Genomic DNA, 24,865 nt, shown 5'->3' with positions numbered 1-24,865 from the left:
CTATACCTTTAAATACACTACCTCCAATTCTACGTCCTCTAATTTTACACGCTAATCTGTTATGTGGGACTTTGTTGAAAGCCTTCTGAAAGTCCAAATAAACCACATCCACTGGCTCTCCCTCATCATCTCTACTCGTTACATCCTCGAAAAATTCCAGTAGATTTGTCAAGCATGATTTCCCTTTCATAAATTCATGCTGACTCTGTCCGATTCTGCCACTTTATTTTTCCAAGTGCTCAGCTATTAAATCTTTTATAATGGACTCTAGAATTTTCCGCACAACTGACGTCAGGCTGACTGGTCTATAATTCCCGTCGTTGGACCTGAATATCATTGATCTTTGACTATGAAGGAGAAATATTTGTCTCTTCTGTCTGTGGGAAAAGATTTCAAACATCAGTGTGACTGGGAAAGCACCGAGACACAGACACGCCCGACTGAGAGTGTTCCAGTGAACTGACTGTGGAAAGAGCTTTAGCCTGTTACATTATCTGAAAAAAACATCTCACCATTCACAGCGGGGAGAAACTGTGCAAGTGTTCTGTGTGTGGACAAGGATTCAACTGATCGTCCAACATGGAGAGACATGGGGACACTGACACCATGGAGAAACCGTGGAAATGTGGAGACTTTGGGAAGGGATTCAGATCCCCATCTGAGCTGGAAACTCATCAGCGCACTCACACTGGGGAGAGGCCTTTCATCTGCTCCGAGTGTGGGAAGGGATTCAATCTCGTAAACCACCTCACTTCACCTCAACCTTTTCGCTCAGACATGAGACCTTTTAAATGTTGCGTCTATGAGAAGAGCTTTAAAAGCAAAAGGAATCTGCTGATACACCATCGAGTTCACACTCGGGAGAGGCCGTTCACCTGCACTGACTGTGGGAAGAGATTCACTCAGATAAGTACCCTCACTTCACATCAACTTGTTCACTCTGACAAGAAACCTTATAAATGTTCTGACTGTGAAAAGTGCTTTAAAAGCAGAAAGATTCTGCTGACACACCAGCAAGTTCACACTGGGCAGAAACCACTCAACTGCTCCAAACGTGGGAAGAGGTTCACTCAACTAACCCAGCTCACTTCACATCAACGTGTTCACTCTGAAAAGAGACCTTTTAAATGTGCTGACTGTGTGAAAAGCTATAAAAGCAAAATGGGTCTGCTGACACACCAGCGGGTTCACACTGGAGAGAGGCCTTTCACTTGCTCCATGTGTGGGAAGGGATTCATTCATCCATCTCTCCGGCTGACACACCAGCGAGTTCACACTGGAGAAAGGCCTTTGACCTGGTCCGTGTGTGGGAAGGGATTCATTCCTCCATCTCTCCAGCTGAAACACCAGCGAGTTCACACTGGAGAGAGACTGTTCACCTGCTCCGTGTGTGGGAAGGGATTCAGTCATTTATCCACCCTGCAGACACACCAGTGTATTCACAAGTGACTCCCGGGGTTGGATTCTGTTGTTATTGCTGCTGTTAATCACATCCAGGACTGAACCATGCCCTTTCCGACAGTTGGGGTTTGTTTCTGCTGATGTTAATAACCCCTGTCAGTGGGCTGGTGTTTAATATCCTGGATAAAGGTTAAATCAATCAGCTTTGTGTCAAACATTGTCGACATATTAGTCGAGGCATTGAATGCAAGTGCAGGGAGGTTATGATGGAGCAGTATAAAGCATTAGTTAGGCCACATTTGATGTACTCTGTGCAGTTCTGTTTGCCGCACTATAGGAAGGATGTGATTGCACTGAAGAGGGTGCAGAGGAGATTCACTCAGGATGTTGCCTGGGCTGGAGAGTTTCAGCTATGAAAAGAGACTAGATAGGCTGGGGTTGTTTTCCTTGGAGCAGAGAAGGCTGAGGGGGTACCTGATAGAGGTGTACAAAATTATGAGGGGCATAGATAGGGCGGATAGGAAGACATTTTTCTCTTTAGTGGAGTGGTCAATACTCAGGGGGGCATAGATTTAAGTTAAGGGGCAGAAGGTATAGAGGGGATTTGAGGATTTTCTTTTCACCCAGAGGGTGGGGTCTATCTGGAATCTGCCGGTGAAGCCTACATCCCATGAATGAATTTTAAAAGAAAGACAGCGCTTTCATCCCGGAAATCAACTGAGTGAACCTTCCCTGAAATGCTTCTAATACGACTCTATCCATCCTCAAGATTACCCATAACTATGTTATCATAAGGTGCGAATGGTATGAGCTGGGACTTGGTCTTTTTTATTTTTCAATCCATTTGCTAACAGAATCTGACCCTCCCATCCCCAGATTCAGACAATGATTAACTGAGACTCAGTCTCTAATGGCGGCCTTAAGAGTGGATAAATCCCCAGGCCCAGGTGAAATGTGGGACTCAGTGCCTGAGGGAGTGGTAGAGGCAGGAACCCTCACAACAGTTAAGAAGTATTTAGATGAACACTTGAAACACCACAGCTCACAGGGCTACAGGCCAAGTGGTGGAAAATGGGTGAGAGTAGATGGGCTTTGATGATGACCACTGCAGGAATTCACCAAGGCTCCTTCGACAGCACCATCCAAACCCATGATCACTACCATCTAGAAGGATAAGGGCAGCAGATAGATGGGAACACCACTACCTGGAAATTCCCCTCCAAGTCACTCATCATCCTGAAATGGAAATATATTGCCATTCCTTCACTGTCGTTGGTTCAAAATCCTAGAAGTCCCTTCCTAACAGCATTGTGGGTGTAGCTACACCGCATGGACTGCAGTGATTCAAGAAGGCAGCTCATCACCACCTTATTGCGGTGGGCAATAAATGCTGGCCCAGCCAGCGAAGCCCATATCCCATGAATGAAGAAGAAAAAACAGGGCATGAGTGATTATTGTGGCCAGTAGAATGAAACAAAGTTTTAAATTATCAATACGGTAAGAGCTATTCCAGATAAAAATTGTCTCTCAAACATTCAGGAAAGAATTAAACACATTGAACATATCTAAGTGAGTCAAATTAATTTGAAGAAGGAAATAGAATCTGGATTTAGAAAATATCCACGAAGAGGGTGCAGGTCAACAGAGAGCTGAAGAATCTTTAAAGTCTGTTCATGAACTTTTGTTTGAACCAGATGTAATTACAACATGTCAATAATTTAGAATTGTGTGGGATGATCAGCAGATGGGGAGGATGAAATTAAGTCGATAGTTATCACATTTTAGTGGAAAAGTTTTGACATTTATTCTTGGTGGCAGCTCAAGTGTTTGTGTTGCTGATTCTGATCATTCTAGTAGCTTTAGCATGTTATCTACAGTTTGTCATCAAGCAATTAGGAAAACAACTCGTAGCTTAGAAATAGTGAGGTTAGTCAGAAATCAGTTGTGAGAAGTCAGAAAGGATATTCCCTTCTCAAGGTGGAGAGATCTGTGAGAAATAACTGTCTAATTAACCTTATAAAATCTTCAGAAATTTAATGAACATTACAGAAATAGTTCTCTCTCTCTCTCTTGCTTGTATAGGAAGAAAGATTCCTGGGTTGATAAACATAGGACAACGTACCCTTATGATAACTCATCGGGATGGTCTCAGTAGTTATGGGATGGAATTTATAGTGGTGATTGAAGACAACGGCTTTTGTCTTCAATTTTTAATTGGAGGAAATTTCAGCTCATCCAGTACTGGATGTGGGATAAGCAGTTTGATAATTTGGTAACAGTGGAGGAATGGAGAGGGATGGTGGTGAGGTAGAGCTGGGGGTTGTCAGTGTACATGTGTAAAGTAACACGGTGCTTTTGGATGATGTCACCTAGTGGTAGCATGGAGATGGGAAATAGGAGGGGGCAAAGAGACATCCTGTTTTTAGGATGGGTCAGGATGGTGGATTAAAAGGTGAGAGGGACAGTACCAGAAGAGAGTGAGACAAAACTGTGAATAATATCAGCTAACATGGAGAAGTTGGGTGACCAGTAGATCGGTGAGAGTGGGGTCAGTACAGCAGAAAGTGAGTCTCGTGGACAAGATGAGCACTGAGAGGGCATGAGGGGAGATGGGAGAGAAACTGGAGAAAATGTGAGTTCAGGGTTCAATTTGTCCTGGTGGGCTAGTGGAAGGGAGGGAAGCAGCAGAGGCAGCTGATTGGATTTTCTCAATCTTAGTGACAAGGAAGCTCCATGGGCAGAATTTTGCCCTTGGCGTGCAGGCTCGGCGGGGGCGAGTGGGGCAGTCAGGAAGCCGCCCACTGCCTGCAATCAGGCCCGGAAGGCAATTTCATGCTGGGGGCCAATTAAGGCCTGCGCTGTGTGAAACGTGAGCAGCAGTGCTCAGCGCTGCCTGTGCGGGCAGGGGGAGGAGTGCGAGCTGGGCGAGTGTGACCTTTGTACATGCACGCGAGAGCGAGCTACATAATCTCCCTGAGGCAGAGAGCTGTCTCAGGGAGATGGAATGATTTGAAAAAGAAATTAAAGATTTTATACAGGTTATGAAACATGTCCCCTCATATCACTCTGTCACATAATCAGGGAGATGTTTTTAGTTAATAAGATAAAAGCAAAATACTGCAGGGCCGTACTTCTTCAAGACAGGCATTCCTGAAAGAGAAGTGAACTAAATAAGATAAAAGCGAAATACTGCAAAATACTTTTTGCAAAAAAACTAAACTCTGTCTCTCCAGAGATGCTGTCAGACCTGCTAAGTTTTTCCAGCATTTTCTCTTTTTGTTTCATGTTTTTAATTCAAGTGTAAAATTTGATTTGCTTCAGGTGACCTCGTCCCGCCCGTGGATGAGGTTTCCTGATAAAGGTAAAGGCCGCTTGGTCTTTTCGCCCGCCTGCCAACCATTAGGTTCGATGGGCAGCATAAATTTGAATTTAATTAACTTCTTAGTGGCCTTACAGGCTGCTTAATTGTTGGTGAAATATTGCAGGACTGCGCAATGATGTCGGGACACTCGCCCACCGAGCGTAATTTTCTGCCCCATGAGCTCCTCATGCTTGTTGTTGGAGGTGAGGATGGAGGAGACGGGGATGAGGGAGAGCCCTTCAAAAGGAACTAACTTGTGTCTGAGAGATTAAAAACACTTGACACATGGTGAGTTTAACACAAAGCTGATTTATTTGACTTTTATCCAGGATATTACTCCCTATAACTGACCTGGAGTTTATTAACATTTGCAGAAAGAGACCCCCATGAACATGGTTCAGTCCTGGATGTGATTTCACAGCAAAATCCAATCACTGCAGTTACTTGTGAACTCGCTGGTGTCTCTGTAAATGGTATAAGCGAGTGAATCCTTTCCCACACCTGGAACAGGTGAACGGTCTCTCCCCCGTGTGAACTCACTGGTGTCTCAGCAGATGGGATGACTTAGTGAATCCCTTCCCACACTCGGAGCAGGTGAACGGCCTCTCCAGAGTGTGAACTCGCTGGTGTTCAACAAGTTGAGATGACCACCTGAACCCAGTCCCACAGTGAGAGCACCTGAACGGTCTCTCATCAGTGTGAATGCGTTGATGACACATCAGCGCCCCAGAGCTTTTATAGCATTTCCCGCAGTCTGGACATTGAAAGGGACTCTCATCAGTGTGAACTCGCTGGTGTCTCAGCAGGCTGGATGAGGTAATGAATCCCTTCCCACACTCAGAGCATGTGAACGGCCTCTCCCCTGAGTGAGTTCGCTGGTGTCCTGACAGATGAGTTGAACATCTGAACCCAGTCCCACAGTGAGAGCACCTCGTCAGTGTGAACACATTGATGACGCATCAGTTCCTCAGACCCTTTCCAGCACTTCCCACAGTCTGAACATTTAAAAGGCCTCTTATCAGTGTGAACTTGCTGGTGGGTCTTCAGGCTGGATGACTGACTAAATCCCTTGCCACACTGGGAGCAGATGAATGGCCTCTCCCCAGTGTGAGTGCGGCGATGAGTTTCCAGCTTAGACGGGTATCTGAATCCCTTCCCACAATCCCCACATTTCCATGGTATCTCCCTATTGTGAACAGTGCCTTTTCCTTCCATGTTCAAAATCCGATGATATTTAGGTTTCAATAAATTGGGTGACTCTGTGAGATCCTGACGTGATGTTTGGTTTCAGTTTCCTGACTGCAAATCCTCCCCTTCTAATACCCTGTGAAATTGATTTAAAACAGAACAAAGGGAGTGAGAGAGAACCCACAAAAACACAAAGGCAGGTTGTGAAATTGAGCTGAATGAATCTGGGAATTTGTGGGGCCGGCACGAGGAAAAAGTGACCATGAAAACTGCTGGATTGTCATAAAAACCCAACTGGTTCACTAATGTCCTTCAGGGAAGGGAACCTGCCACCCGGTCTGGGCCAACACAAGACTCTGGCCTACAAGGGAGGAGAGGGAGACAGAGGTGGGAGAGGCAGGGGGTGAAGGGATACCTACAACACAACAAGAACTTTGACAAAGTCTCCAGAAACCTCAACATCCACCACCTAAAGGACCAGGATAGCAGGTGTAAGTGAACACCATCACCTCCAAGATCCCTTCCAAGTCACACATCATCCTGACTTGTCTGGATCAACAGAAATTTCCTCCATTTCAATATTGGGGAGACTGAAGCCATTGTCTTCAGTCCCCACAACAAACTCCACTCCATGACCACCGGCTCCATCACTCTCCCTGACAACTGTGTGAGTCTGAACCAGACATTCATAGGGACATAGGAGCAGGAGTAGGCCCTTCAGCCCATCAATTCTGCTCTGCCATTCAATCCGATCAAAGTCTTTTTCCCACACTATCCACATAACCCTGTATGTAATTGCTCAACCTGTCATCCATTCCTTTGTTCCCTCTAGACGTAACTATCCTGACACACTCCCGGCCGGCCTCCCACATCCAACCTCCCTGTAATCCAAAACTCTGCTTACTCATAGCGAGTCTTGTTCACCCATCACCCCTGTATTCACTGACTTACAAAGCCTCTGGGTTAAGGAGGACCTCAATTTTAAATTTCTCATCCTAGTTTTCAAATCCCTCCATGGTCTCTCGCTCCCTACCTCTGTAATCTCCTCCAGCCTCACAGCCCTCCGAGATACCTACACTTCTCTAATTCCGACCTGCTCAGCATTCCTGATTTTAACTGCTCCACCTTTGGTGTCTCCCCCAACAGCTGCCAAGGCCACAAGGTAATCCATAAAATCTTCCTCTTTCAGTAAACTTGTCCATCTGCCCTGATATCTCTTCATGTGGCTCAGTGTCAAATGTTGCTTTCTAACACTCCTGTGAAACACCTTGGTACGTTCCATTACACAATAGAATTAATTAATTACCATTTCAGGGTGGGCAGAATTTGATGGTCAACATAGGCACTAAAGCGGAAGCGAAATGGACTATAGCTCAGGAAAAACAACTCCTGAAAGACACTGTGGGAAGATAAAGCTGGTGAGCCAGCAGCACATGGTCAGGGGATGGGCAGCAGTGGAAACCTCATTTAGACACAGTTGGCAGAAGGAACAGTAAAATCCTAAAAAAAAACATAGTGAATGATAGAGTGAGCTGGAACTCAATGCTTACAGACAGAGGCCGATAATATTCAGGTCCTGATGATTCGAGTGACACTGTCAGATCTTGATGTGATGTTTGGTTTCAGTTTCCCATCTGCAAATCCTTCGCATTCTACATTCTCTAAAAAGATTATTAAAAAAATCCATCCCTGTCAGTCCAGGATAGAAATTGAGGTGAGACAAACATTCCTCTTGGTTTGAGTTTGCTGTTTGCAAATCCTCCCCTTCTAACCCCCTGGAAAAGGAGTTTCCAAAATCCATCCCTGTCTGTCCAGGATAGAAATTCACAACAAAAACAAAAATACCTGGAAAGACTCAGCAGGTCTGGCAGCATCTGCGGAGGGGAATACAGTTAACATTTCGAGTCCGCATGACTCTTCGCGGACTCGTAATGTTAACTGTGCTCCTCTCTGCAGATGCTGCCAGACCTGCTGAGTTTTTCCAGGTATTTTTGTTTTTGTTTTGGATTTCTGGCATCCACAGTTTTTTGCTTTTATCATAAAGAAAAGTACAGAACAGGAACAGGCACTTCGGCCCTCCAAGCCTGCGCCGATCATATGGCCCGTCAAACTAAAGCATTTTGCACTTCCAGGGTCCGTATCCCTCTATTCCCATCCTATTCATGTATTTGTCAAGCTGCCTCTTAAACACCACTATCGTACCTGCTTCCACCACCTCCTCTGGCAGCGAATTCCAGACACTCACTACCCTCTGCGTAAAAAACTTGCCCCGCACATCTCCTCTATAGTTTTCTCCTCTCACCTTAAATCGATGTCCCCTAGTAATTGACTCTTCCACCCTGGGAAAAAGCTTCTGACTATCTACTCTGTCCATGCCACTCATAATTTTGTAAACTTCTATCAAGTCGTCCCTCAATCTCCGTCGCTCCAGTGAGAACAATCCGAGTTTCTCCAACCTCTCCTCATTGCTAATAACCTCCAGACCAGGCAGCATCCTGGTAAACCTCCTCTGCACCCTCTCCAATGCCTCCATATCCTTCTGGTAATGTGGTGACCAGAATTGCACGCAATATTCCAAGTGTGGCCTAACCAAGGTTCTATACAGCTGCAGCATGACTTCCCAGCTTTTATACTCAATACTCCTGCCAATGAAGGCAAGCATGCCATATGCCTTCCTGACTACCTTATCCACCTGTGAGGCCACTTTCAGTGACCTGTAGACCTGTACACCCAGATCCCTCTGCCCGTCAATGCACTTAAGGGTTCTGCCATTTACTATATAATTCCTGCCTGTATTAGACCTTCCAAAATGCATTACCTCGCATTTGTCTGGATTAAACTCCATCTGCCATTTCTCTGCCCAAGTCTCCAACCGATCTATATCCCGTTTTATCCTTTGACAATCCTCTTCACTATCTGCAATTCCTCCAACCTTAGTGTCGTCTGCAAACTTACTAATTAGCCCAGTTACATTTTCCTCCAAATCATTTATGTATACTACAAACAGCAAAGATCCCAGCACTGATCCCTGCGGAACTCCACTAGTCACAGCTCTCCATTCAGAAGAGCACCATTCCACTGCTACCCTCTGTCTTCTATGACCAAGCCAATTCTGTATCCATCTTGCCAGCTCACCTCTGAACCCGTGCAACTTTACCTTCTGTACCAGTCTGCCATGAGGGACCTTGTCAAAGGCCTTACTGAAATCCATGTATATAACACCCACTGCCCTTCCATCGTCGATCATCTTTGTCACTTCCTCGAAAAACTTGATCAAATACAACCTCCCCTTCACAAAACCATGCTGCCTCTCACTAATACGCCCATTTGCTTCCAAATGGTAGTAAATCCTGTCACGAAGAATCTTCTCCAATAATTTCCCTACCACTGACGTAAGGCTCACCAGCCTGTAATTTCCTAAATTATCCCTGCTACCCTTCTTAAACAATGGAACAACATTGGCCATTCTCCAGTCCTCTGGGACCTCACCCGTAGCCAGTGAGGATACAAAGATTTCTGTCAAGGCCCGAGCAATCTCCTCCCTTGCCTCCCTCAGTACTCTGGGGTAGATCCCATCTGGCCCTGGGGACTTATCCAACTTAATATTCTTCAAGACGCCTAACACCTCTTTTTTGATCTCAACATGATCCAGGCTATCTACACACCCCTCCCTAGACAAATCGACCGCTAAGCCCTTCTCTTTGGTGAATACTGATGAGAAGTATTCATTTCGTATCTCTCCCATTTCTTCTGGCTCCACACACAGACTCCCACCTCTGTCCCTGAGTGGCCCTACCCTTTCCCTGGCAACCCTCTTGCTTTTTACATATGTATAAAAGGCCTTGGGATTTTCCTTAATCCTGGTTGCCAGTGACTTTTCATGGCTCCTTTTAGCCCTCCTGTCTCCTTGCTTAAGTTTCTTCCTACTTTCTTTATATTCTCCATGGGCTTCATCTGTTCCCAGGCTTCTAGCCCTTACAAATGTTTCCCTTTTCTTTTTGACTAATCTCACAATATCCTTCGTTATCCAAGGTTCCTGAAACTTGCCATGCTTATCCTTCATCCCATCAGGAACATGCAGGTCCTGAATTCTTATCAACTGACGTTTGAAAGCCCCCCCACATGTCAGTTGCTGATTTGCCCTCAAACATCCGCCTCCAGTCTAGATTCCTCAGTTCCTGCCTAATATTGTTATAATTAGCCTTCCCCCAATTAAGCACCTTAACCCAAGGACTCCTGTTATCTTTATCCACCAGTACCTTGAAACTTACTGAATTATGGTCAATTTTCCCGAAATGCTCCCCTACTGAAACTTCGACCACCTGGCCGAGTTCATTTCCTAATACCAGGTCCAGTATAGCCCCTTCCCTCGTTGGACTATCTACATATTGTCTCAGGAAGCCCTCCTGGATGCACCTTACAAATTCTGCACCATCCAAACCCCTAGCACTAAGTGATTCCCAGTCAATATAGGGAAAGTTAAAATCACCCACCACAACAACCCTATTGCTTTTACATATTTCCAAAATCTGCCTACATAACTGTTCCTGAATCTCCCGCCGGCAATTGGGAGGCCTAAAGTAAACCCCCAACATTGTGACTGAACCCTTCCTATTCCGGAGCTCTACCTATATTGCCTCGCTGCATGAGCCCACCGAGGTGTCTTCCTGTCGTGCAGCTGTGATATTCCCCTTAACCAGCAGTGCAACTCCCCGACCTCTTCTACATCCCTCTCTATCCTGCCTGAAACATCTAAATCCTGGAACGTTTATCTGCCAATCCTGTCCATCCTTCAACCAAGTCTCTGTAATAGCAATAACATCATAGTCCCAAGTACTAATCCAAGCTCTAAGCTCATCTGCCTTGCCTGTTATACTTCTCGCATTGAAACAAATGCATTTCAGACCCTCAGTCCCACTGTATTCAGTAATTTCTCCCTGCCTGCTCTTCCTCTTAGTCCTACTGGCCATATTCACTGGTTCCCAGTCATTTATTTCTCCTGCTGACCCATTGCTCTGGTTCCCACCCCCCTGCCATACTAGTTTAAACCCTCCCGAGTGACACTAGCAAACCTCGCAGCCAGGATATTGGTGCCCCTCCAGTTTAGATGCAACCCGTCCTTCTTGTACATGTCCCAACTGCCCCAGAAGAGATCCCAATGATCCAGATATCGGAAACCCTCCCTCCTACACCATCTGTTCAGCCACGTGTTTAGCTGCACTATCTTCCTATTTCTAGCCTCACTGGCATGTGGCACAGGGAGTAATCCTGAGATTATAACCCTAGAGGTCCTGGTTTTTAACTTTCTGCCTAACTCACTGAACTCCCGCTGCAGGACCTCGTCACTCTTCCTGCCTATGTCATTAGTACCAATGTGTACCACGACCTCTGGCTGTTCTCCCTCCCCCTTCAAAATGTCCCATACCCGATCGGAGATGTCCTGGACCCTGGCACCAGGGAGGCAACATACCATCCTGGTGTCTCTTTCACGACCACAGAAACGCCTATCTGAGCCCCTGACTATAGAGTCCCCTATGACAATTGCTCTTCTGTGCATTGACCCCCCACCCCCCCACTGAACAACAGAGACAGCCGTGGTGCCACTGCTCTGGCTACTGCTGTTGTTTTCCCCTGATAGGCCATCCCCCCCCCCCCCCCCCCCCCCCCAACAGTATCCAAAATGGTATACCTGTTAGAGAAGGGGACAGCCACATGGGATTTCTGCACTGACTGCCTGCCCCTTCCAGCAGTCGCCCATCTATCTGTCTGTACCTTGGGTGTGACCACACCTCCAAACTCCTGTCAATGACGCTTTCCACCACCTGAATGCTCCTAAGTGCATCCAACTGCTGCTCCAACCGATCCATACGGTCTGTGAGGTGCTGCAATTGGGTACACTTCCTGCAGATGTCGTTGTCTGGGACACTTGAAGCGTCACAGATTTCCCACATCCCATAGGTGAAGCACTTCACCCCAGCAACTGCCATTTCTAGAACTATTTAATAAATTAATTTAAATCTAATACCTGCCTATTGACTCCTTATTAACTATATGTTCCCTAGGGCTAGGTTTCTACTATAAATGCTCAATTCTAAGAACAGTAATCCCCTGATTCTGGTCTAGATACCCTCTGCTTATTAATTAAGTGATTAATTTATTTGGTTTAATTAGTTTAACAATGTTTTAGTTTCAAATTCAGTGTAGATTCTCTACCAGCCAATCAGGGCGCAGATTTGCCGTGACGCCACTGTTATTTTTTAAGACCCGAGGTCAGGTTTTTATACCCACCTCCCTGGGATTCCGCCTTCCGCCTCTGCTCCCTGGAACTAGGTTCGCTGCAAACGCGGGAGCGTTAGTTTCTTATTAAGGGTCTCCGGCCTGCAACAAGCGTTTATGAAGCCTCCCTGCCCACTCCGCAGGCTCCATTCCTCCCGCCCACCCACTAACTATTAATCTGCTGCAATCGCCATTTTCTCACCCACTCGATGCGGCTCTGGTCACAGGACAGCATTGCGCATGCCCAGGTAGGAGACCGCAATGCGCAGGTGCCAAACGCACTCCGCAATGCGCATGCGCATATCCCTGAGACTCTGGATAGGGCACACGTTTTCCCGCTGTGAATGCCGGGTGACAGGCCCGCCATTAGAAGCCGATATAGTTACTTGTAAAAATAATTTTTCGTGATCCGATGATGACTGGAGATTTCGGATAAAAATATAAAATTATTAAATCAGTTGAGGCAACAAAGTGCACACGCCTCTACCATACTTCTGTCCTGGGTGTCATTAACAGCAGAACAAACCCCTACAGTTAGATGTCAATACACTGGATTCTTCGCAGGTGAGGTGAAGAGTGATTTTTCTTTCCATACACTGAACATTTAATCTCCGTCTTGCCTGTAAGAATGTGGATTAAATCTTTTGCACTTTTAAAGCCGGACAGTTAACTGGTGGCCAAACTTTGCACACATGAACTACTTGAATTTTCTCCATCAGATGTGACTGCTGCTGTGTCAACTAATCAGATGATCCAGTGAATCATTTCCACATTCAGTTCTGATGAAGGGTCATAAATTAACTGTATTCCTCTCCGCAGATGCTGTCAGACCTGCTGAGTTTTCCAGCTATTTTTATTTTTGTTTCAGCTGGTGAATAATGTTTTCACAGTGTGACTTTACCCAGGAGTGTGCGGCTCAGAATTGGAACTCAAATCCTTCTGGAAATGTGTTCTACATTCTCATCCAAGGAAAAGAGAAAAGCGGTGCTGTAAATCTGAAATAAAAACAGGACATTTTGGAATTCGAAACAGGACTGGTAACGTCAGTGGAGAGAGAAATATTTTTCCTCTCAGGTCTGTGACTTTTCAGCAGGATTGTACTGAGTCAGTGCACAGACCTGAAAACATAACTCTGACTCTCAATCCACAGAAATTCCCAAATATGCTGAGTATTTCTATCATATTCAGCCTTTATCTCTGGTCAAAGGCGTTGCTTCTGAAATGGACATTGGATTTATTGGTGTCTAAGTTATGTTGATTCTTGTCTATCTGCAAGTAGAAACATCTTCAAAACCCTTTTCTAATATTAACAGCTTCGATCAAGTCATCACTCACCCTGTTTTCTAGAGAAAATCTGTTTAACCTGTTCAATCGTTCTTGAATGTTATAACTTTTCAGTTCTGGCATCATTACTGTAAATCTTTCTTGCACTTTTTACAGGGTTTCTGGATGAACATAATGATATGGAGATGGAGCGTCCCTTTCAAAATAGGCACTTTTATCATGATTCTGTTGTGTACCTTCTTGCAGTAAATAAACAACATAAGCTCATCCCAGCTCCGCTTTCTTCACATTGAAAACCAGTGTGAAAATATGAACAGGCTTAACAGGGTGCACAAGACTGGGAAGAAAGTGTGACTGTGCATAATTGATACTGTGCACATTCCTGTAATCAGTATCTGGGACAATCAGGAAAATGAGATCCTGTAAATCCATTCCTTCTCAAAGCCTCGTGTCTTTCATTCCCTGTCCCTGCTTTCCAGGGAAATATTGAGTTCGTGAACTGACTTTGCCTGCATCAAGCAATTAATTGACCTGGGAACTTGACGGGCAGAGGGAGCTAGAGGCGAGGCAGAGACAGAAGCAGAAACAGCTGCAGCATATAAGTGTTTAGAATTTGATGTGTGTCAGTTACTTTCAGTGATAAATGTCTGCCATGTGTTCCCTTGCCAGTTTCACAAGAGCCGTAGTGATGATATTGGTGGGTTTTGGAAATTGAAAGTTGTACATGAGCAGTTTGAACAACAGGTCGAACAAGTGCCAGCTCAAGTTGTATCGTAGGGGTTTTTGTGAGGTGTTTAATTTTAACAGGAAGGACGAGGAGGGACAAAATCGACATAAATTGCTGTGGGGAAAATTGTGGGATTATGAAATTAATTAAATTGCCCTTCCAGAGAGCCGACACGGCCGGGTGGTCTAAGGGGGTTGGGTTAAGACTCCACTCTTCCGTATGTGTTGCCCTTTCAGTCACGTCATCTCAGAATGGGCTCGAAGTAAGTGACGTAATAAGATCTTCACTTTGGTAGGTAGACAAGGAGAGTCAGTGTAAATTTCTGGGGAACATGTGGAGCCGAATGCACTCTTTCTCTGCTATAACCGTTCTGGAAGGTAATATGACTAACATTAGAATTGTTTTAAGGTCTGTAGTCGGGGCCAAGTGGTTAAGGTGATGATTTTATAATCTGTTGGTGTCTTCTGACACAAGTTCGAGTCTGGGTGAATATAAATCTTTCTTTAGTTGCCTCCTGAATTAATTGCTGGTTAGATTGAATAAAACTCTTCCAAACACTCCCGTGTGCTTTGCCTGCTTCACTTCCGTGTTTATTCATTTCTGTTCATGTATAAACATTCACTAAACTTGCAACCTGAAAAGGAACAGTAATTGGCCAAGTCGGTGACATCCTTGCTTTCCGGGTGTTTGTCTCTCCTGAGGCCTCTGTCACTCTCGGTGTCTATGTCTGTGTGTGTTCCTGTGTGTGTCAATGTGGTTCAGTTCCCCAAGGCGATGGACACCTTATTATCATCACAAGCTTTATTCACATGAGTTAAACTCAGAACAAGCTGAGACACGAAGTGGAAATCAGGATTTCTATCCCTGTATTTTGGAATATGAAAGATTGTACTTGCATGCCCGGCGAGCTCCATCGCTAGAGGATGAAACTCTTAATTTCCGGGCCGTGTGTTCGAGCCCCACGCTGGGCGCCATTATTCCTGAAAACTTTGCAGCTTCCATAGGTGATTCCCAGCTCTCCATTGCTTCGGCAGTGTCACCACTCAAACTGAGACTTTCTCCATCCCACTTTGTGAAAACCAGAGTTGCTGGTTTATGTGTGAAAACGTCACTGGAAGCCAGAGTGTTTCGAGCTGAGGATGTGGCGCGTTTACTGCCGCAGTCTAAGTTCAATTCCCGGACAAAACCGTTTCCTTATGGCTGTGTGAACTGTCACAATGAACAGAAATTCCTGATTAAATGAAACCAGGTCTGGCAGCGTCTGTGGAGTGAGAAACTGAGTTAATCTTCCAGCTGGATGATCTTTCATCAGAGCTGGAAAAGTCAGAGATGTAACAGGTGGAAAACAAGTCCAGAGGCGGAGGAAGGTGAGTGAAAGGACAAAAGGGAAGGAATGTGATAGGTTACAAGGCCTGAGAGAGAAACGTACTAAAGGGATGAGGGTGCAAAATGTGGGTGGGAATGGGACTGATTTTTCTTCCTGTTGCTCAAACTGGGACAAATATCACTCCTGATCAACCAATCACAACTGCTCTCTCAAAGCAGCACGATGGGCCGAATGGCCTGTTTCTGTGCTGTACCTTTCTATAATTGTTTCATTTCCATCCCCACTGCTGCTGTCTTCACAGTCATTACAACCCATTCCAGCAAAATCCACCTTCTTCCCTTGTGTTCAGCTCCTTTGACGTCATGGGGCTGAGCAAATTCAGGGAGAATTTTTTTGCCATTTGGCACGAGATTCAGAACCAGATCTAGGGGATATTTGTGTCGGTGTAAACAGTGAAATCTCCCCTATTACCCCCACATTTTTCCTTGCACCATCATCTCTACAGTTATTGATTTGCAGCCTATCACAGCCCTTCTCTCATTTCCTATCTTCACCTCTGTATTTGTTCGTGGCCTGTTGCATGGGTGACGTTTCCAGCTCTGATGCAAAACTCCAGCTCTCACTCCACTGATTCAGGCGGAGCTGATGTGCGTTTTCAGTTTTCAATCAGGAAGTAATGCACATTTATTTTAATAATTCGCATGACATTTATAAGCGCCGAATCCTAACTACTAGACCCCCAGGCTTGCTACTTCACAGCCCGACTTATCCATGCTATCTGTGCATTTTATTTTCATTTCACATCGCTTTCACCAGAGACACTTCTCTCCCACAAAATGACACGTTTATGTAGAACACAAACGACTTCTTCAGCCAATGACAACAGCGATTGCTGTTAGTTGGAGCAGCATTCATTGTCACACAGTCCCGGGTTGTCATTGGGTCCTTAAGTGACAATAAAGGGCAGAAATCGCCAACTCTTCTGTTACCCGGCGAGTTCCAAAAAATATGTTTTTTATTGAATATTCATTTTGAATATTCTCCACTCACACGCTGCCAGCTGAAGGATATCCTCATTTTGCTGACTGTCCACTTTGTGAAAGGACGAAGAGCAAGTGCAATCCGGCTGTTAGATTCTGCATTCAGCTAATATTCAAGAACAAGCAGGAGCAAAGCAACTTTTCCTCTCACCTAACTGAACAAGTTTCAACAATGTTTCTGCCCGGTTTTGAACCGGGGACCTTTCGCGTGTAAGGCGAACGTGATAACCACTACACTACAGAAACTCGACACACAAGGAGCCGAGTACACCTGACTGTAATGCAGTTCCACAGCAGCACTTTAGGCCTTTGTTTTGAAGGAATTGAATTCGGCTGTTCTCATCAGGAATGCTGGAGACAGACTGATCAACAATGTCATCATCAAATGGCACAGCATGTTGGGGAGTTATTAGATCATCGCAGCGTCTTTTTTAAAGAGCAATCAATTAGTCCCAATATTCTTCTCTCTTTCCATAAGCCTCAATTTCTCTATTTCAAGTAACTGTCTAATTCACTTTTGAAGAAGGAGTTTCTGCAGAATCCATGCACAGTTTCCCTGATCCAGTGACATGAAGATTTGGATTTGGGTTTCTTCCAGTCCCTGGAGGAGTGGATCCGAATCCCAGCGCTGCCGGAGTTTAAGTCACATTCCCACTTTCGGGCACTTTAGGAATTCCCTTTCGGAGAACAAGAGGAGATTCTAGTTTAATATAGGGCGGGTTGCGGTCCTTTATTTTGTTTGGAAAAACACGGAGAGGCAATAAAAATCTAATGTTGTTGGAGTAAAGGCGGGTGTGTGGAATTGGTTGAGCTGCTCTTCCAGAGAGCCAGCACAGACACGATGGGCCGATTGACTTATTTTGCAGCCGTTCCTGATTTGATAAGAACACATTTGAGCTCGCGAGCAGCTGTTGGTCATAATTCAAAGTTTACGGTGATGGATTTCAAATCCATTGGGGTTTCCCCCTGTAGGTTTGAATCCTGCTGACTACAGTTCACATTATTAATCATTTTAACCACGTGCCGCCAACCTCATCCCTGCGGCTCCTGTGAAACTGACAAGGCGACACACGGCAGAAATTCATCACTGAAAGTAACTGACACACATCAAATTCTGCTGCTTTCATGTCACACCCTTTAACTTCCTGTTCTCCCTCTCAGACATTTCCAGGTCTATCAAATGTCACCCACCTGGGACTTAGCATCCACCTCGGTCTATTAAATATGGTCGACTTTCCCGTGTGCTCCATTTAGCCGGTGGCTCCATAGCTCAGTGTTTGGTCCGCTGGTTTTATAAGCCAGGGGTTGCGAGTTCAACCTTCACTAGGGCCCACGATTGATCCTTAGCTGAGAATACCGAGTTATGTGGAAAGCTGAAAAACCGCAGAACACTATATAAGAAAAAGTTTGCTTTTTGAAGCATTTTGCTTTTAAGTTAAAGAACTGCGGATGCTGGAAATCTGAAATAAAAACTAAAAATGCTGGAAAAACTCAGCATCTGACAGCATCTGTGGAGAGAGAAACAGAGTCAATGTCTCGAGTCCGTGTGATCTTCTTCAGAGCTGAAGAGAAGCAGAAATGTTCACTTTTTATACTGTTTACGAGGGGGTGGGGTGGAGCAGGTGGGGAGGTCAAGAGGAATTGACAAAGGTATTATGGGCACAAGACAAAGGGAGTGTTAATGATAGCGGTGAGGGCTAAAAATGGTGCTGATAGTTGCATAAAGGTAAGAAAGCAGAATGTGTGAATAGCAGAACAATGATCAGCACTCTGTGAAAGAACAACATAGAGCAATGACAGTTGGCCATTTAGGGGCCTCTCTCTTCACCTTCCAAGGGCCCAAACACTCCTTTCAGGTGAAGCAGCGCTTCAGTTGCACCTCCAATTTGGTCCATTGCATTTGCTGCTCCCAATGTGGTCTCCCCTACATTGGAGAGACCAAACGCAGACTGGGCGACCGCTTTGCAGAACACCTTCAGTCTGTCTGCAAGCATGACCCGGACCTCCCTGTCACTTGCCATTTTAATACTCCACCCTGCTCTCATGCCCACATGTCTATCATTGGCCTGCTGCAATGTCCCAGTGAAGCTAAACACAAACTGGAGGAACAACACCTCATCTTCCGATTAGGCACTTTCCAGCCTTCCGGATTTAACACCGAGTTCAGCAGCTTCAGATCATGAACTCTCTCCTCCATTTTCACCCTTTTCAAAATCTCTTTATAAAAAAGTATTTTATTAACATATTATTCATTCATTTATTCATTATTTCACCCCACCCCTTTTTATTATCCCCTTTTCTATCTTTTTTCCCCAATTATCTCCCCCTCCCACATCCCACCCCCAAAAGGGCCATCTGTTACTCGTTCCATGTTGTTTTTTCACAGAGCGCTGACCCTTGTTCTGCTATTCACACATTCTGCTTTCTTACCTTTATACCACTATCAGCACCTTCTTCAGTCCTCACCACTACCATTAACATCCCCTTTGCCTTGTGCCCAGGGCATCTTCGTCAGTCTCTCCTTAGCCCCCACGTATCGCTGACCTTCTAACCAGAATTACCTGCTCAACACGTCCCGCCCCGCCCCCTCCCCGCCCTCTCCCCGCCCAGCCCCGCCCACTCACCGTCCCGCCCCGCCCCCTCCCCGCCCCGCTTAAACAGGAGAATTCAAACAATTTCTACTTCCCTTCATCTCTGAAGAAGAGTCATACGGACTTGAAACGTGAACAGTGTTTCCCTCACCGCTAAGTCTGTGAGAAAACTCAAAACTGTTGAGTTTTTCCAGGAATTTCTGTTTTTATAATATATCAGAAGTGACTGGACAACAAGATGTAAGACGGAGAAAAATGTAGTAAAGACTGAAGTAACTCAGTTAGTCGTAGTAATTTTTCAAAAGCAACAAAGCAGAACACGTTTGAAAAGGTGAGAAAGATGTGCTGATGTTCAAAGACACTCGGCTGCACTTGTGCAAAGAACGTGGAAAGTTACATTAGTCCCTACAGCACAATTGATCAGCGTGTTCGACGAACTGACAGTTTGGTGGTTCTCAGGGACGAAGCTTCCAATGTTTTTTCCTCCCATCAACATTCATTGTCACACAGATTTGGGTTGTCAACGGCGTCAAGAAATTTTCCACAAATGTTGCCAGTTCTACTGCTCTGCAGTGAGTTTTGAACCAGAGAATCTTCCCCATGTAAAGCAAATGTGATAATCAGTGGACTACAAAAACTATACGCAGCTCCTTGCAAAACGACCTAGAATATTAAACTTTGCTGTCTTATTGCAGTTCCGAACCTTTTTTTATGGAAGTACAATTCGGCTGAGAACCTGAGCCATGCGGCAGAGAAATTGATCTAACATTAGAATCATCAGATGACACAGCACATCAGCAGCTCATTCAACACTTCCCACATGTGCGAACAACCTTGAAGCAAATCCGTCCGCATCTTTCTTTCTTTTTTCAGAGCCATGCATTTTTCAGAATATTACACAAAACCTGGAGAAGTATAAATGTCACATGGTTTTGAAATGTTGCATCCAGTTACTATTTAACAACAAACGGGAACGATGCAACCTTTCTTCACACTGAATTCTGTTAATGCTTCTACCCCATTTCGAGCGGGGAAACTTTCCGTGTGTGAGAGACCGTGATCCCTATTACCCTACACAAACCCTGCAATGTGATGAGCCCAATTTAACACACAGAAGGCAGAGAGCCGGGTATTTTAGGATTAGAACGACGTAACTAGTGGAGTGCCATAAGGATCAGTCTCAGGGACTCAATTATTTACTATCTACACTAATGACATGGAGGAGGGAGCAGAGTGTAATGTATCCAAATTTTCTGACGATACAAAAATAGGTGGGAGGTCAGGTTGTGATGAGGACTTGAAGAATCTTCAAGGGGATATAAATAAGTTGAGTCAGTGGGCAAAAGTTGGCAGATGGAGTTTAATGTAGGAAAGTTTAAGATAATACACATTGCTAGGACGAATTGAAAGGCAGAATATTATTTAACTGGAGGGAGACTCCAAAAAAGTGCAGCACAGAGGGATCAGGGTGTTCCTATGCATGAAACATAAAAACTTGGCATTCAGGTGCAGCAAGTAATTAAGAAGACAAATGGAATTTTGGCCTGTTTTGCTCGTGGTTGGAGTTTAAAAATCGGGAAGTCTTGTTACAGCTGTACAGGGTGTTGGTGAGGCCGCACCTGGAGTCCTGTGTACAGTTTTGGTCCCCAGGTTTAAGGAAGCATATATTGACATTGCAGGCAGTTCAAAAGAGATTCACTAGGCTGATTCCTGGGATGAAGGGGTTGACTTATCAAGAACTGTGAAGCAGGTGACGACTTTATTCGTTAGCGTTTAGCAGACTGAGGGGTGATCTTATTGAAACGTGCAAGATTCTGAGGACGCTGACAGATGGATGTTGAGAAGATGTTTCCACTAATGGGGGAACTGCCAACTAGAGGACATAGTTACAGAATCAGGTGCACTCATTTAAAACTGAGATGCGAAGGAATTTCTTCTCCCAGAGGGTAGTGAATGTTTGGAATTCTCTACCCAAGAGAGTTGTGGAGGGTTGCTCACTGAGAGTATTTAAAGACGAAGTAGATATATTTTTGAAATATCGGGGATTGAGGGCTATGAGGAGCTGGCAGCAAAGAGGAGTTGAGGCCTAGGGCAGATTAGCCATGATCTTATTGAATAGTGGGATAGGCTTGCAGGGCCGAATGGCCGACTCCTGCTCCTATTTCTAATGTTCTTACGTTCTTATGAAACGTGTCTCTGGTGAAAGAGGTCTGAAACGAAAATAAAAGGCACAGGTAGCATAGATAAGCCGGGTTGTGAGGCTTGTGAGCAGCTTTCTTGGTGGTCTAGAGGTCAGGATTCAGCGCTTTCACTGCTGTGGTTCAGGTTTGATTCCCGGTCAGAGAATGGAGATTTACTGACCTCGTGCAAACTGTTAAAATGAGTCTGAGTTGTTTCTTGATTAAAAACAGAATACGCTCATCTCTGCAATAATCAGTGGAGTGAGAACTGGAGTTCTTCCTCAGAGCTGGAAATGTCACCCGTGCAACAGGTCGAGAACAAATATAGAGGTGAAGATAGGGAATGAGAGAAGGTCTGTGATAGGTTGCAAAGCCCTAACCAGAGAGATGTTGCTGCAAGGCAAAATATAGCGGAAATAAGGGAAGCTTTATTGTTTACACCGACACAAATACCTCCCAGATCTGGTTCTATATCTTGTGTTAAGCGGGAAGAAAGCTTCTCCCTGAATCTTCCACTTTTTAGCTGCACCTCCTTCCAAACAGTGCAAACTCCTCCTGCATCTTCCATCCTGATATTTTTCTCTGTGAAATTTGAAACTAATCTGAATAAAGTTTGTGATGGTAAAAATATGTTCATGCCCTTGGGGAACTGAACCACATTGACACACACAGAGGAACAAACACGGACATATACATCGAGAGTGACAGAGTGCAAGGGAGTTTCTCGAAGGAGAGACAAACACCCAGAAATCAAGCCTGACACCAACCTGGTTCCGTTTTTATTCCATTTCTCGCTGCAACTTTTGCGAATCTTTGCAGACGAATAGAAATTAGAGAACGCTGGAGGTTTTAGATGATTTTTATTCAACTTATTCGGACAATTAATTGTGCAGGTACACTGTAAAATTCAGGAATGATAAGAAGCATAATTGGCAGGATTCCAGCCATCCTGTGGCGATCCCAATGCATTCAAAACCCGTCACCTTAACCACTCAGTCACGAATCCAAGCCCCAGATTTGCATTAATGATTTTTGTATAAAATCATAGACGGCTACATCAGACGGTCATTCAGCATGTTGTTCACATGCCGACCCTCTGGAAGAGCAACTCAACTACTGTAATTCCACACCCCGCCTTTTCCCCACAACAACTGGTATTTATATTGTCTCTCCTCGTTCTTCCTATCAAAATAAAACACCACACACTCCGCTGGGTTTAATGTGAGCTGGTCTCTGTTGGTCCAAATAGGGCTGATCCCAAAAGGTAGATCACCTGAACGTTTGGCAGTGGTGGAATTGGCCTCTGTCAAGACTGGAGCCTTAATCCAGCGCATTAAACCGCTCGGCCACACTACCACGTTGTATATGGCTGCTCCTAATTTCCTTCACTTGTATTATCATCGAAATAGAACAGAAGCAAAGGAGCAGGAACATGTCATTGGGAAACTCGAACCAGCTCTGGCAGTTAATCAGATCATCCTGCACTTTGTAACATACAGAAATCATCTCCATTGTTTTTTTTTCCTGTGGTGACTGTGCGTGTTTGCTCAATGAAATGTTGGTAAAAGGTATCGACTGAGGAAAATGAGGAGATGATTGGTCAGAATAGACATTTGTTTTCTGAAAATTCGATCTGAAGTCAACTATTTTTAAAATTTGAATAATTGTAAAAGAATTCAGAATCCAACCCTTCATCTCAATGAGTCAGGGAATCTTTGTTAACTTTCACACACTGAGCATGGACACGGCAGCAGCTCCTGTACCTCTTTCAATATTGTTTCTCTTAACTCAGAGTTTTCAAAAGGGAATTGGACAATTAATTGAAAGGGAGAAAAAATTCAGAGTTATGGAAAGAGACAAAGAAATTGAGATTAACTCGAAAGCTCTTTGTGAAAATCTGACATCGATACTATGGGCCTCTTGTAAAGTTGTGCCTTTTGATGATGACATTATTGGATCAGTCTGTCTCCAGCATCCCTAAATAGAGCAGCTGAATTCCATTTCTTCAAAATAAAGACTCAAAGTGTTGCTGCATGACGTCACCGCTTAACATTTTAGTGAGGCCCATTGAGCTTTTCTCCCGTCTCCTGTTTCTGCAGGGCAGTGGTTATCATGTTTACCTCATATGTGAAGAGTTGCCCCGTTCGAAATTGGCCAGAACCATCATCAAAACTTGCAGATTGAAGTTTGTTGAAGACAGCAGGATGCAGTCATGTGTCCTGGTCACTGTTTATCCTTCAACCAAGATTATAAGCTCTGCGCATTGTCAAGTCCTTGGCTTTGTGTGTTTGTTGAGCAGTGATTGGCTGCCGTGCTCCCTGCATGAAAACAATGACTCTCCTTCAATAAAAGCAAAATACTGGAAATTTGGAATAAAAACATTAAATGCAGGTAGAACTCAGCAGGTCTGACAGTGTCTGTGGAAAGCAAAACCTGCTGAGTTTCTCCAGTATTTTCTGTTTTTACTTCAGTGCTTAATTGGCTTGAAAGTGGCTTCAGACATCCGCTGGTCAGGAAAAGCACTGTATAAATGCAAGTCTGTCTTTCCTTAACTATCTTTAAATCCCAGTCCTGTGGTTACTGACCCCCGTCAGTGGAAACAGTTTCTCCCTATTTGCACCATCAAGCCGCCCGTCCCCACTGCCCCCACCCACATCATTTTGAACAGCTCCATGAAATCTCCACTTAAACTTCTTTGCTCTAAAGAGAACAATCCCAGTCTCTATAATCTCTTCACAAAACTGAATTTCCTCATCTCTGGACATGATGCAAGGTGGGGGATTCAGATGAGATTGTGGAAAATATTGTCAGTTGGCAGGTGGGAAAATGGAGAAGGAACCAAAACAGAAAACCCAGTCTCCAGCTTTGTGAATCTTTAGAAACTCTTTGGGAACCGGAATCAGAGGAGAATGAAGGGTGAACTGTTCGACTGACCAGAGACAGTCAAGGCACCTTTCCCTTCTTTAAGACGCTGGAACATTGACTCTGGTGTTATCAGTGAAATTAACTGATCTGAGACATTGAAAGGATTCTCGTTACTGCACATCAGGAATTCAAACCTAATATCAGCTTCAGGACAATCAGAATACTTGGTAACAGTCAAGACAGCGAAAGGCTCGAAGGGAGACGGCACCAGTTGTAGGAGAGCTGGTTCCCGGTGACATGGATGTGTCTGCAGTGGGTGGGATCAGACTGTTTCCATGTATCCACAATGAATGTCTCACCCTTTATTTTGGAAGAGTAAAACTGATAGAGACAATTGTCATTCCGGTAGCAGCAATCTGAAGATCGAACTCACTGGTTTAAGTCTTCATCAGCCTCTGTGGCGCAATTGGTCAGCGCGTTCGGCTGTTAACCGAAAGGTTGGTGGTTCGAGACCACTCAGTGGCGAAGCTGTCGCTATTTTCTCCCCATCAGCATTGATTATCATACAATTCCGGGTTGTCATTGGGTTCTTGCGCTGAAACGGAAAATCCCCAAATTGTTGCCA

At 44.8% G+C, this 24,865-nt stretch overlaps 1 protein-coding gene and 2 non-coding genes across 3 annotated transcripts in view; 2 read left to right on the top strand and 1 right to left on the bottom strand.

Moving 5' to 3' along the window:
• The first annotated feature begins 381 nt into the window (after positions 1-381).
• LOC144698293 (uncharacterized) overlaps positions 382-24,865 on the top strand; it is a 118,974-nt gene continuing 94,490 nt past the window's right edge. Inside the window, exon 1 of the mRNA XM_078570259.1 lies at positions 382-465. The gene's annotated coding sequence lies outside the window, so the exon portion shown is untranslated. The remainder of the gene's footprint in view (positions 466-24,865) is intronic.
• trnav-uac (transfer RNA valine (anticodon UAC)) lies at positions 16,778-16,850 on the bottom strand. Its single transcript has one exon. It is a non-coding gene; the product is annotated as a tRNA-Val (tRNA).
• trnan-guu (transfer RNA asparagine (anticodon GUU)) lies at positions 24,692-24,765 on the top strand. The gene has a single exon. It is a non-coding gene; the product is annotated as a tRNA-Asn (tRNA).

The sequence above is a fragment of the Cetorhinus maximus genome, chromosome 23 (genome assembly GCF_964194155.1).
Source record: "Cetorhinus maximus chromosome 23, sCetMax3.hap1.1, whole genome shotgun sequence".
NCBI classification, from domain to species: domain Eukaryota; kingdom Metazoa; phylum Chordata; class Chondrichthyes; order Lamniformes; family Cetorhinidae; genus Cetorhinus; species Cetorhinus maximus.
This window is presented reverse-complemented; position numbering and strand designations above follow the sequence as displayed.